This window comes from Camelus bactrianus, chromosome 16, assembly GCF_048773025.1.
Source record: "Camelus bactrianus isolate YW-2024 breed Bactrian camel chromosome 16, ASM4877302v1, whole genome shotgun sequence".
NCBI classification, from domain to species: Eukaryota; Metazoa; Chordata; class Mammalia; order Artiodactyla; family Camelidae; genus Camelus; species Camelus bactrianus.
Genome location: NC_133554.1, coordinates 31345765 through 31359348, shown reverse-complemented (window position 1 = coordinate 31359348; position 13584 = coordinate 31345765). Strand labels below are relative to the sequence as shown.

General features: G+C 48.4%; 1 protein-coding gene across 7 annotated transcripts in view; it reads left to right on the top strand.

The window, feature by feature from the left end:
- CDK12 (cyclin dependent kinase 12) overlaps positions 1-12262 on the top strand; it is a 66722-nt gene extending 54460 nt beyond the window's left edge. For 3 of the 7 annotated variants that reach the window (XM_045520751.2, XM_045520753.2, XM_074342910.1), the window contains one exon: positions 1132-12262. The gene's annotated coding sequence lies outside the window, so the exon portion shown is untranslated. The remainder of the gene's footprint in view (positions 1-1131) is intronic. The other 4 variants (XM_045520749.2, XM_045520752.2, XM_074342909.1 and 1 more) reach the window with 3 other exon arrangements.
- The last annotated feature ends 1322 nt before the right edge of the window (positions 12263-13584 follow it).

Sequence of the window (13584 nt, the reverse complement as noted above, 5' to 3'; positions counted from 1 at the left end):
GACAACAAGGTTAAGAAAGAATGATGGAGAGGAGCTTGCCTACCAAGTTACCAAAGATGGCATTTCCTGGCATATTCTTCCTTCCTGAAAAATTCAACATTCTTTTTTCTGTGCTCCACGAGACTAAGTTGGAGTCAGGGCAAGGATGGGCACAGAGCTTGGAAAGCAGTCACAGAAACTTTGTCACACTCTCCAAGCACCCAACACGTATCCCCTACTCCAAGAATTGTCTTCTCCTCTATCTTAGTACCCCATTTAATATCCCCAAAGCCCCTAGGGAAGAGCAGGATGTGTCTCTCCAAATACCCCCAAACTTACCCCACACTGTTCTTAGACCCTCAGGGCCATCTCCTTGGCTACCTGATTCTCTGCCTTCTCTACTATCAACAAGATGAGGAAGGCCCCCTTCCATTGCCCTAAGACAGTCTGGATAGAATCTTTGTAGCTCCTGCCCTGCTTCTGAGGGGCTGCGGCGGTGGGGGTGGGTGAGGAAAACTGTGCAGGGAGTTGAAAAGGAAGATTCTCTTCTCTAGGGAGATCAGGGCGAAGCCTGAAAGAGGGGAGAAGATAAAGAGGGGAAATTTGGAAACAGACCTGTAGTCCCATCTCTGGGGCTGGCTGCCTAACGTAAGGCAGGCCATTCATACTAAGTATTGTTTGAGGGATTTATTCGATGGCTCCTATTTACAGAGCTGCTGATTCTCCTCTGAAATGCAGAGCAGTAGAGAAGGCATGCAGTAAAGAAAGGCTTTCTGTAGGCCGTCTTTCTCACCCTTTGTCCACCCCTACTCCAAGATTGGAGGGGCTAAAAGGCTTTTAAAGCATTCAGTCTAGATTCTTGATGTTTCTTTGAGGAACAGGGGCTCCCTTCCCTCAATCCCCAACAGCCTTGCCTCACACTCCTAAGGTTTAGCCAAGGGTACCAGATCTATAGCCTTGGAGTCAGAGCCTGGAGCCTGCTCTGGAGTCTGGAAGAAACCCTGAGCCTTTGCAGAGAAGTTAAGTGGAAGGAAGAAACAGCAGTACCCAGAGTCCCTGCCTTCTGAAGAAAAGGGAATTGTTAAGGAGCTCAGTATTGGCCCAGGGTGTAGCTTTTACACTGATGGGACTCCTTTCCTCCTTCTCCCTCAGTGTGTGTCCCACTGGTTGGTGAGAGACCTGGATGTCTGAAACTCCCACCTTGACACCTCGAAGGTTATCACGCAGATACCCTCTCTAGCTCCTAAAGCCATGGAGGAGGTGAAGGAAGGCATTTCAGAGGTGGCAGTGCCATGATGTCCATCGGCACCCAGGGATAGAAGCCAAGAGAAGAAACAATGACCAGAGAGGGAGCCAGGAAGAGATGCCTGCTCCTGAAACAGTCTTCTTACCCCATCCCCTTCCGCGTCCCCTCTCACATGCCGACAGGGCTGTGTGCCCAAGTGTGCCAGCTCTCCTGGCTGGTTATCCTGCTCTGCCATGCAGGCAGCTGGCCCTCTGCTACAGCACTGAGCACATGCTGGGGTCTCTCACTTCTTTCCTCACTCACCTCAATGTATCTGTGGTGCAGATTCCTAGGGTTGAAGAAGGGGGCTCTGGCCCTGAGAGTAGGAAGATGGTGGGCTCTGGGGCTCTTGGGGTGTGTATCTGGCTGGCTGGAGTGGCTGTGGGGAGGGAGAAGGCTGTTGGCAGCTCAGCTGAGCTCAAGATTCTGGTGACTCACAGCAACGGGGGTGGCTCATGAAAACAACAGAGGGGAAGGGGGTCTAGGCCTGTTAGAGCTCTCTTTTGCCCCATTTCTCCCCCACTCTGAGCTTTGTGGTTGGGGTCTCTCATCTAGATTGTGGGGCGAGGAGATGCCCCAGCTAAAAAGAAAAGAAGGAAATGGAAGAGAAGATAGCAGAGGAGGCTGAGCATTCCCAGGGAGAGGCTTCCCAGAGGGGGAAGGGTGGTGGAGGCCCTTTATTCTTGCCCTCCTGTATCCGTGGGCAAGGTGCTGCTCACACCCTGCTTGGTGCACCCTCTGTGCATCAGCACCCAGGGAGAGAAGCAAGAGAAGAAACAGTGACCAGAGAGGAAGCCAGGAAGAGATGCCTGCTCCTGAAACAGCCTGTGGGTACAGAGGGTACTGTGCTGGGGCAGCTCAGCACTCATGGGCACCTCCCAGGAGAGGGGCTTTCCAGGCAGACACAGCTACTCCTCCCTGCCCTCACTTGCCTGCCCAGAGCTCTGGGTATTCAGGTGACTTAGAAATTTAAAAAAAAAAAAAAAAAAAAAAGACACTATTACAAGACCAGAACTAGAATGATTACCACTTGGTCTCAGTACTCTCTTTCCTAGAAACAGAAACCATGATCTTCAAAGGTGCTGCTTCCCTCATCCCTTACAGGCCAGGTGGGCAATGTGCATTTTCTCCAGACTTTCTGAATCAGGGAGATGGTAGGATACTGTGTTTGAGGTCACATCAGCAGAACAGAGCCAGAAAGTGGATCAGGAGAGCCAGCCATGCCTCTGACCAGAGTCCTGGGGGCCTCCTTGTTTCAGCAAAAGGAAATAGGAATCTTGGATACCAGTGTATCCAGACACACGATAAATATCCTCCCTCCAATCTTAGAGAAGAATAGGTTAAGAGGGAGGCAGTTGTCTGACAGAGACTAAGTTTTCATTTGCCTGTTTATACTCCTTTCACTGCTGGTGGCTCTGCTGTCCAGTTGGGATGAGGGGCCCTCTGCCAGGATGCTCCTGAGGATCCGGAGACAGTTTGGGCTGGAGAAAGGGACAGACCAGCCACTCTTTTTGTAGGGAGAGGGCACCAGCTCCACTCCGCCAGCTCTCCCTGGCAGCATCAGGAGCCCAGGGGCCCCTGCTGAAACACCCATAATAAAGCTCAGTCCTGAACTGAGGTGACGTATCACCTGGCTCTGGTATAAAAGTGGTACCGAGAGGGGAAGCCTGAGTGCACCAAGTGGGGTGTGAGCAGGTGCGGGGAGTTCAGCCCCAGGACGGATACAAGGATCACTCACTCCTCAATACCACATGCTCCTCCTCTTTCTCAAACCCTCTCCTCAGCCCCCCTTTTCATCCACCTCCCTTCAGCTGACTCCACTCCTGGCTACCTCATGCCCTCCAAGCTGAGAAGACATGGTAAGTAGTTGTCTGTTCCCTACACTTTTCTCTCTCTTACTCTCCTCCTTCCTCCCAACTCGCAGCCAAGAGTTACCCCATTTGAACTCTTTCTACCAGTGAATGCCCTCAGGATCTGAACCCAGAATGCCCAGCCTCTACCACCCCCCTGACTCTGAGAATGCCACTCTGGCTCTGAGACTGACTCATCAGTCCACATCCTCCACACAAGTGGAGGCCAAGGCCAAGACTGGCATATCCACTGGCACCAAGGGCCCTGACCTGAAGCAAAGGGCAGCCCTAGAGGTACAGTCAGGTTTGGCCCTAAATGTGTATATGCCTGTGCATTGGGCACACTGGTTTATTAGTGTTATTTCAGCATTGTGATGCAGAGAGAGTAAGTGTAACAGCTGCTCCTTGCTTGCAGTGTTTATTGTTACCTAGAGACAACCTCCTGGCTTTTTCCCAGCTCCCCCCCCCCAACCCAACCCCCTCCCTGCCAACAATCCTACTCTCCCCACACTGATGGGAAATTTATAGCTTGCCCATACCATGCCTTTAACCCTCTCCTGTCCATAGGTAGGTAGGTCAAGGGAAGCCAAAGGGAGCAGTGGGCATGCCTGAGCCCCAGCACGGTAGAATAGTGTGTGGAGGAGAGAGGGAAGGAGGGAGGGAGGGAGTACACCTCCTCTCCCCAGTCTGTGTCCAGACTCAGGCCCCAGTTTCCCTCCTGGCTCTCATGTTGAGAGAAAAGAGCTTTGGACCTAGTTTGGGGATCCTAGGATCCTCCACACAGGACTATTCTCTTTCCTGGGTATCTCTAAGCCCCCCAGTTGGGCTGGCTGGTCCTGAGCAAGTACAGCAAGGTATATTGAGACAGAAGGAATAAATACAGAGTGGCAGAAGCTCCAGACTCCTCCTTTCTATAGAGATGTCACATTGAGGCAAACAAGAGGCTCTGGTGTGAAGGATGCTGGGCAGACCTCCACAGCTGGGTAGATGTCAAACATGAAGCCAGCTGCTGAGCCTGGTGAGGTAACTGCCCACCTTAACTTCACCCTGAGCCCAGCACTAACCTCCTGAGAGGGTCCCGGGCCATCCTCCAAGCTGGTCTCCTTGGTCTGGTTAGGCTTCTCCCTCTACTTTTCTTCTCGGTCCCTTTTCACCTCATCTTTTGGTTTGAAACCGTGGGGGCCAAACCAAGAGACCAAGGGGACTGAGGCCTCAACAGTCCTGGGGAAAGAGAAGCTCCTCTATCCTCTCCTGACCCAGGACCTTTCATGGAGGGGCACCATGTCACACATCCACCATCCCCACTGGAAACAAGAGAGGAAAAGGGATTGGATTTTAGCAGAAAGGATATAGGTTAGACATATGGAAAAACTTACTCGTGGGATATAAGACCTCAGAATGGACTTACTTCTCTTTAGAGATTTTTCTTCTGCCTGGGATGGGTGTAAGTCTGTGTCTACCCAAGCAGCATCGGGAGACCAGGGTTACTTTTCTGGGGCTCCTGCAGATGTGGGCCTCAGTGCAGTCTCCACACAGTGCACCCCTCCTCAGTTCTTCTAAATGTAGTATGTGTGGTGATTAGACTGTAAGTTTTGGAGGCAGACAGCCTTGAGTTTTAATGTCAGGGCTGCCATTTACCAGCTATGCTACCTTGGTATGTCACTTAACCTCTTTTAACCCTACTTTCCTTGTCTGTGAAATGCAGATAAACAATTTTTTAAGGTGGTGAAGAGAATTTAGTGAAATAATGTGTGTAAAGTACCTAGGACAGTGCCTGATACTGAGTGCATACTCAGTCAACAGTGGTTGATACAACAGAGTCTATTACTTTTATGGAGTCCCCAGGGCTGACATTGCTTCAAAGACTCCATGAGCCACCTGGAATTATAGGCCAAATGTGTGTATATGCATTTCCTGGGGAGAATGTCCATAGTTTTGTTGATGATTTGAAGCAGGCAGTCTCCTGGAAAGAAAAGAGCCCCAATCCTTTGACTCAGACTCCCCAAGAAGTCAGTTCCCCCATTCCCATGCCTCAAGCTAGGAGCTCCTTAGGCAGTGTTCTGCCCAGAAGCACAGCTTCATCTAGGATTAAGCCATGTAGCCATTAAGATAGCAACACAGAGCACTTGCCAGGCATGTTACAGTTTGTCAAGTACATTTACCTGCATTAGGTCTATTAATACACAGAACATCCCAGTGAAGTGAAGAGAACTACCATTTAGTGAATGCCAGGCATTGTGCTGGGTGTATTTTTTTAAAGTATGTTTAAAGTCTATAGAGTATTTCATAACCTATATATGCCATGATTTATAAAGTGCATCCACTTTTTAATAATTTAGATATGTTTACTGTTATAAGTAACATGACAGTGATCATCCTAACACATGAAACTTCATGCATTTTTTTATAGGAAGTTCCAAGAAGTGGAATTATTGGGTCAGCCAATACAGATATCCCTCCTCCCTATAGTTGTGATCATTTTATTGATGTACCATAATAAGAATAATATTTTTTAATATTCCTCTTTGGAATTCTTCAATGGAAACACAAGGGCCGCCCCTTCTCTCTCCTATACCCAGCCGAGACATTAATAATCTATCATAGGCTTTTTTTTTTTTTTAAAAATTGAGGTAATTGTAGATTCACATGCAGTTATAAGAAGTAATAAGAAGAGACCCCTTGTACATTTTGCCCACTTTCACCCAACAGTAACATTTAAAAAAACTATAGTATAACATCACAACCAGAATACTGCCATTGATTGAATCCACCCGTCTTTCCCCAGTTTTACCTGTGTGTGTGTGTGTATTAAGTTCTATGCAATTTTATTACCACTTTTTACCTGTGTGTGTGTGTGTGTGTGTATTAAGTTCCATGCAATTTTATTACCATGTGAATTCTTACCTCTACCACTACAGTCAAGATACTGAACAGTTCCAACACCACAAGGATTCTTCATGTTGCCCTTTTATAATCACACCTACCTCACCCTCTTCTTAACCCTTGGCAGCCACTAATCTATCCTCCACTTCTAAAACTTTGTCATTTCAAAAATGAAGTCATGTACTGTGTTACCTTTTAGGACTGAATTCTTTCACTCAGCATAATTCTCTGGAGACACACCTAAGTTTTTGTATGTATCAGTAGTTTGTTCCTTTTATGTGTTTCATGATATGGATGTACCACTATCATAGTTTAACCATTCACCTATTAAAGAACAGTTTGTGCTCTCACTTTCTACTCACTAGCAATTAATGAAATAGCTTATTTTACTTGGTGTGCTGAGTGTTGTTTTATATCACAAATATTAAGTTTATTAAACCTTCAGGCATGATTATCACCTATTATTATTTCCATTTCATAGATGGAGAAAATTAAGGCTCATAGGAAATGACTTTCCCACGATCACGTGCTGTGGCAAAGAAGTACTTAGAACCCAAGACAGTAGGGCTTTCTCAGTCTTTGACTAAGGTTGCTGGAAAGAGGGTGTGGGCAGAACCAGAAGAGAAATGTTGGAGGCAGGAAGAACATTGGAGCAGCCTGGGTCAGTTCAGGTCTTCACAGCTAACTTTCGTTCATAGGTTAGAAGAACAGTGCCATGGAGCAGGGGACAATAATGGCTTGTGCCCTGGAAATTGTTTCCCCTTTGCCAGAGAAGAACAAGGCTGAAGTGGATGGAGCCCATGAACAATCTGCCCACAGACTTGGGACCTGGAAAAGGGAGGACCCAGCCTTTGGGTATCTTATCAGAGCATAAGTGGTCAAAGCTCTCCTTGGAAATTTGAAGTTGAATGTGTCTCTGATGACGTCTGAGGAAACTGAGGATCATGACAACAAGTGAGCTCTTTATTCTGGAGGTTGGGGGTGTGGGTAATGGAGATATAGCATTAAAAAATTTTTTTGATAGTTGTGGGGAACTCTAGGCCATTTACACACACACACACACACACAATCACACACACCCTTGGGTAAGCTCAGTGTCTGGGACATGGTATGAGGGAAAGCAGAGTGGAAGCAAAAATGCCAATCCATGCTTAGTCCTGACTTTATCATTGCTCTTTCTCTCCAAGTCATGGACAGCTAAGTCAGGAGGAGCTGGAGAAATCATTTGGTCTATCTCTCAGCCTCTGGGCACTAGTAGAAGCTGACAGGTGGAAACCTAGAGTCGGCCCAAGTGTGATGAATGGCAGAGATGCCAGCTTGCAGGAGAGAAGGTTTGGCTTTTCTCCTGGGAGCTATGTCTGGCCAAAGGCTGCCTCCTCCCACCTCCTGCTGGAACCGAATATTTTACAGTTGATGTTACCATTGCTCCCTTGGTCTGTTCCAGTGGTTATGGACTTATAACTTTCCCTGTCTACTTACAGCTCCAGAACCAGGCTGAGGGCACGTATCACTTTCCTCCATCTCCCTTGGCCCATCAGAAATGGCACAACTTCTTCCAGTGGTGCCCTCCATCTTTCCCAGTAATTCCAGCCATGGGAGATAAATGCTAAGGGCTTCAGGATTTATAGGGACTACATTGCATTGTTGAAACAACCAGAGATACCCAGTATGAACCTCTGTCTTTTGATTGGAGGTTCTTAGACAAAAGTAGGCTTTACTGGCTCTTATCCTCACTGAAATTTCCTGACTGTCAGAGGTCCTGAACGTGGAGACAGCTCCTTTCTCTTCAAGCCAAGATGGCTCCTAACCAGGAAACCTCAGGATCCCTGCTTATTCCCTTTCCTTGACTGCCCCTTTACTCCAGGTACCCTCCTCTCCTGCCACCACTCCTTTCCCATTCCTCCTCTCTCTTTCTCTATCCATCTTTCTCCCTCTCTCTCTCAGCAAGTTTTTTATGTGATTACAGGCACTGCATGGTAATTAGTGCTAAACTCATTTGCACAACTACAGTTAATTGGCTACAACAATTAATTAATGTGTTGGAAATTTGGCACTGGAAAAAAAAGTTTGTCATCAAAAAAAGGGCAAAAATTGTAGAATGAGATACCCATAAAAATCGAGGGCAGGCTTCAAAAGCCCAGCTGGGCCTCAAACTTCAAGCTGGCCTCAGATGCCTTCTCACTCTCAACTTCAACACATTTTCCTGTTTCCTCTTTCATTTTTTCCTTCTTCCTTTCTCTATTTCTTTTCTTGCTCTCTCTCTCTCCTTTTCTTTTTCTTTTTTTTTTTTTTACAACTTAAGCAAACTCATTTCCCTGATAAAATATAGCATGACTAATGGCTAGAGCATGTAAAAATCATTGGGAAAATGTCCTTGGAAGACGAATGCATTTTCAGCAGAATAATTAACTTAATTAACAAATTCACATGCATATTCATCAGGCTATTAATGTCTTCTCGGCTCAGCTTGATGAACATTGCGGTAATAACCATCTCATTTACATACTGCATTCTACTGCGATCCAAAACAGAGACAACATACAGGCGTACACACACACACACACACACACACACACACACACACACACTTGCACCAACACACACAACATGCCTCGGCCGCTTTGACTTCCAGGTTGTCTGGGAGTGTGTGTGTGTGTCTGTGTGTGTCTGTGTGTGTGTGTCAGGAGGTGAGAGGGTGAGAACCCTGACTGGGTGGCGTGATCTTTAGAGGGTCATGAGTGACACGGGCTAACTATGCCCACATGTAAATGTCTGAGAGAACTTTAATTCTTTCCCTCAGTCACTCACACTCTGTCTCTTTTTTCCTTGTTTCCTTTTCTCTGTGTCATTTTCTTCCTTCTTCTCTATCTACCCACCCCCCACCCGCCCCAACCATGTCTCTCTAGGGAAAAACTTGGTATCTGTGCCAACTTTTTCCCCCCTCCCCTCCTCCCTCTCTCTCTTCCTTCCCCTCTCCCAACTGCTGCCAGCCGGCATCAGCGCCGAATTGCCATCTCCTTGAGCTCTCTGTGGAGCAATCTCAGAGAGCAGTAAGGTGTGACGCGGGGCTCTGCCGGCTTCGCAGCACCGCCTGCGGAAAGAGCGCAGGATGGCGGAGGAAGATTAAGAGAAATCGCGAGCAGGGCTCGGCTGCCATTGGTGTGTGCAAACGCCGAGGAGGAAGGGAGAGGGAGAGCGAGGAGGGGGGAAACCAGCAGCTGTCGGCCTAATTCTTCTAACACTCTGCTTGTGGTCATATTAGAAAAACAGATTATGCCCCTCGGTGCCACTCACTTATACTTGACATACGTTAATGTTCTGTATCTCCATTCTCGGGGCTTGACGACAGTGGACTTCACATCTAGAATGATGGGGATCTGGGTGGCCAACGGGCAAAAGACCTTGCCTCCTCATTCTTCCTGACTTCCAACCCCAGTCTGTACTTGCCCTTTAGAAAGGAAGCCTAGGCCTAGAATTTGCATCTGGGTGCCACCACTTGTCCCTGATTTTTTCAGCCCTTTAGGGGGTGCAGAGGTCAGAGGACACCTGGAAGCCCTTTCCCTAAAATTACTCCCCCCTTTAGAGTCTTAACAGGTCACTTTAGAGCCAAGTGAGACCGGCTTTGTGTCACCCCGACCCCTTGTCTTTCTAAGGGCCCTCCCCCTCGAATCAGAAGTTGGAGATCAGAGAAAGGAGTCTATGAAAGTTGGTGCTCCGTGAGGGGGTTACATAGAAGCCATGAGCAAAACAAGGCCAGGATTGTTTCTGGGTTGCTATGGAAACCAGATTCCCTCCTCCTGGCTGGAAGGGAGGAGTGCCTGAGGCCTTCCTCCTTCCACCAATCCTGAAGGGTATAAAGGCGGAGTTTGCTAAGGCCTGGGGAATGGGGCTGATCTTGGAGGACCAACCAACCATTCACTGGAAGCCCCACCTGCCAATCTGTAGCCCTTTGACCCCCACCTTCCCTACCCTCACCCCAATATTCAGTCAAAGGAGGCTTTTTCCTCTAGGTGCCTTGTCCTCTATGGAGACCTGTTGCTTAGCAACCACTAGTGCCTTTTTCCTAATAACTCACAGGGACTGAGAGATATAATATCTGTCTCTATATTCAGTTTCCCTCCCTTGTCTATTTATATTTAATAGCTGAAGCCCTGTCTTGGGTTCCCTTGGCATATGTTTTAGAGGGAACAAGCTGCATCCTTATAAAGTCACACCTGAGAAAGAACTTCCAAAGAGGGAAGAGAGGGAGAAAAGATGAGTAGGTAGGGGAACTGTGGAATCATATTCTCTTAAGTATAGATAGAGGGGAAAAAAATAGTATTTAGAACTGGGAATGTGGGGAGGGGCTGTCCACAGGGATTCCCAAAGATCCTCTCAGGACCTGGAATAGATACCAACAGAGCTGCTTCCTGTGCCGGCATTTTCTGCTCCCCGCACCCTGCCCTGCCCCTCCTTCCTGACCACTTCCAGCCTAGAGCCCTCTCATATTTCTATATGTGGGAGACCCATCCCTCTGGGGATGTCCAGTTTTCTAATGTCTGGATGTTGGTAGCTAGGAGTGGAGTGCTGTGTGTCCAACAAGGCCTGGGTATCCCGAAGTTTTCCCTTCACAGGGAAGGAGTTCTTCTGAGCTCTCTACTGAAAAACCCCAGACTTGACCTGGCAGTGGAGACAGTACAATAATCACCAAAAATGAGGAGCAAGGAAGGCCCAAGGGTAGCCTAATGGTGGCATGTAGTCAGGAGACCTGGGTTTTGGCCCCCTCTCCTTACTCTCTTGTGATCCAAGTTATTTACTTAATCTTTTAAGCCCCTTGTTGCTTTATCTGTGGGTCAAGAATAATAATAAATAATGTTCACCTCCCTGGACTTAAGCAGGATCAGTTAAAGTAATATGTGAAAGGAAACACCCTGGAAGCTATCACATTTAATTAAAATATTATTTTAAGGTCTTGCAAAGGTCTGACTGCTGGGAAGAGGGAGGCATCATGAATCTAGCCCGGCCCTGGGCTTAGGAAGGCCATTAGTTTGTTGGCTAGAGTGGTGTGATTCCCCTCTGGTCGCTGGGGTAGGGAGCTTTAAATCAAAATCAAACACAAAGCTGTCTAGGGAGAGTAGCACGTGGTGTCCCTATTCTCCCCACCTCCATTCTTAACCTCTGACCTCTAGTTCTCCCTGCCGATGCTCTGTGCTGACCCTCCACCCTTCTCCCCAGTCAGCACCTTCACTGCTGTTGTGCTAGCTCACAGTCTACAGTTTCACCCTCTGTACCCCTCTTCTCGGCACCTCCTCCAACCCGAGCCTTCTGTGGGAGACAGATGGGGTGTCTGCAATGGAAAAGGCTCTGGGCTCTACGCCGCCTTGGGTAGGCAGCCCCCCTCCTCATCTCCTCACTACTCCCTCTCCCTACCTAAGACACTCAGATTCACCCCGGGCAGCTTTGGTAACTGCTGAGGATTCCAACTCTCTTCCCTTCTCAGACAGAGCCCCAGAATCAGAGCCAGAATGGCATCTTTCTTTGAGACCTAGATCTCAGTCCCTCTTCATGGAAGACCAACGCAAAGGAAGAAGTAGGTTGCGGGATGTTAGGGCTCTGTGTATAGGGACTGATGTGGAGAGGGAGGGAGAGGCCCCCGAGTCCCTCACTGAGGACTGAATGGCTGAGTTTTAGGGCCTGAGTTGAGAGAGGAGGCTGAGCCTAGGCAGTTCCTTTGTTCCAGAAATCTGAGGTCCCTGGAGGGAGGCTCAGCTTAGGGAGGAGGGAAAGGGAGATAACATTACAGAGCACCAACTGTGATCCAGGCATAATGCCAGAGCCTTTCCATACCTGTACTCATAACTAGCAGGTGAAGAGTCAGGGCAAATAGGTGTTTCATGAGCTCTCAGCATCTCACGGCACAATTGACCACCTCCTTCTTTGACTCTGTGATGTCACTGCCAATTCTCCTACCACTCTGGCTGCTCTTTCTCTGTTTCCTCTGCAAGCTCATCCTCAATTCCTTAGACTCAGCCAAGTCCCCCAGTTATATACTTTCATGGTACTATATATCCTTTTTTCATAGCATTTAGCACAGTTATTTCATACTTATTTGTGCAATCATTTGAATAATGATCCTGTTTCCTCCCACCAGATGGAAAGTTCCACAAGGACTGTAACCATGTCTATCGGTGTTGACCAGTGTGCTCCCAGTGCCCAGCACAGTGCCTGGCATAAAACAGCTGTTTTGTAAATATTTGTTGATGAATGAATAAATGACAAAAGGACATCTCTCTGGCCTGAACTCAGCTTCTTAGCCACTCCCTACCCCAGAGCTGACTCACCTGTAATACATGGACCAGGGAACAAGATGCCTGGGAGGCCAGGCCACCTCATTCTCCCTGGAAAAAGCTGTCAAGACAGGACTAGCCCAAGTCCCAGGATGTGGAGCCCCTGCCCCAGCCTACCCCTGCCTGTTGGCTCTCCAGCTCCTTCAGAGAATGAGAGAATTAAAAGTCCCAACATCTCCCCATATTGGGGCATAAAATCACCCGTGAGCTGGAAGGGAGGAGTTCCACTGGGGAAGGGTGCTCTGCATAAAACCACTCTTTTCTGTCTTAGCTGAGGCTGCAGAGACCATCTGCTGCCAGCCCTCTGTTTGCTTCTGTCTTCTTCCCCTGGGCTTCAGGGAAAGGGATGGTTTGACCAAGTGGGAGGGATAGATGGTAAGAGCAGGACAGGTGGCTTTTTCCTTGAAATGTCTTGGCTGGTGATGAGCCTCAGCCAGGTGATTGGAGTAGAGGAAACACAGGATCTAGCAGCCTCAAGTCCTTTGGAGATGAAACCTTAGGAAGCAGGCGTAGACAAAATGACGTCTAGGAGGTGGCCAGCCTTCAGCCCAGGGCTTTATCTGACCTCTTTGCTGCCTTGCCATCTGACCTCAAACAATATTCTTGAGTTTTCACGAAGTTAGAGTTAGGCCAGGCCCAGCAGCCCCTTGCTCTCCCTGGCCACTCCTCATTCTAGTCAACCACCCAGCCCAGAGCATCTTTCCCACCCAGCTCAGAGCCAATACCTAGTCCTTGTGATGGCTTCTCACCCAGTCCCCCTCAGCACCCGGGTACCCAGGGTTATGGATCTGGAAGCCATTCTAGGCGTTGTTGCTCTCTCTGACCCCACCTGTTCTCTGGGCCCCTAATGAAGTATGACAGCTCAGGCTATGGACCAAGTCCTTGTGTCCTCATCAAAAGCAACATCTGTCCTCTCCAAGAAGATAACCCCGTGGAAAGGGATGGGTGAGACAGGCACAGGGTAGCAACCCCCATCCTGCCTGGGTCTTCACCCCAAATTCCACTGCGGGCACAGATTAAGTGTGAGGGCCAAGACAGCCACAGAGGCCTACACTCACACATACCCCCTGCACAGGCCTTCATGCCTCTGAGGCTCTAAAAATGAGGGCCCCTCCTTGACTCACCCAGCTACCTGGGCTGCTGCTGCTGCCAAGCCAGCCTTCTTTTATTCATGCGTTGTTTTATTGCTGGCAAATGCTGCTGCTTGCCACTGTTGGAGGCGTTCCTGCCAAATCCATCCCAACATCTTGGCCTGGCATCA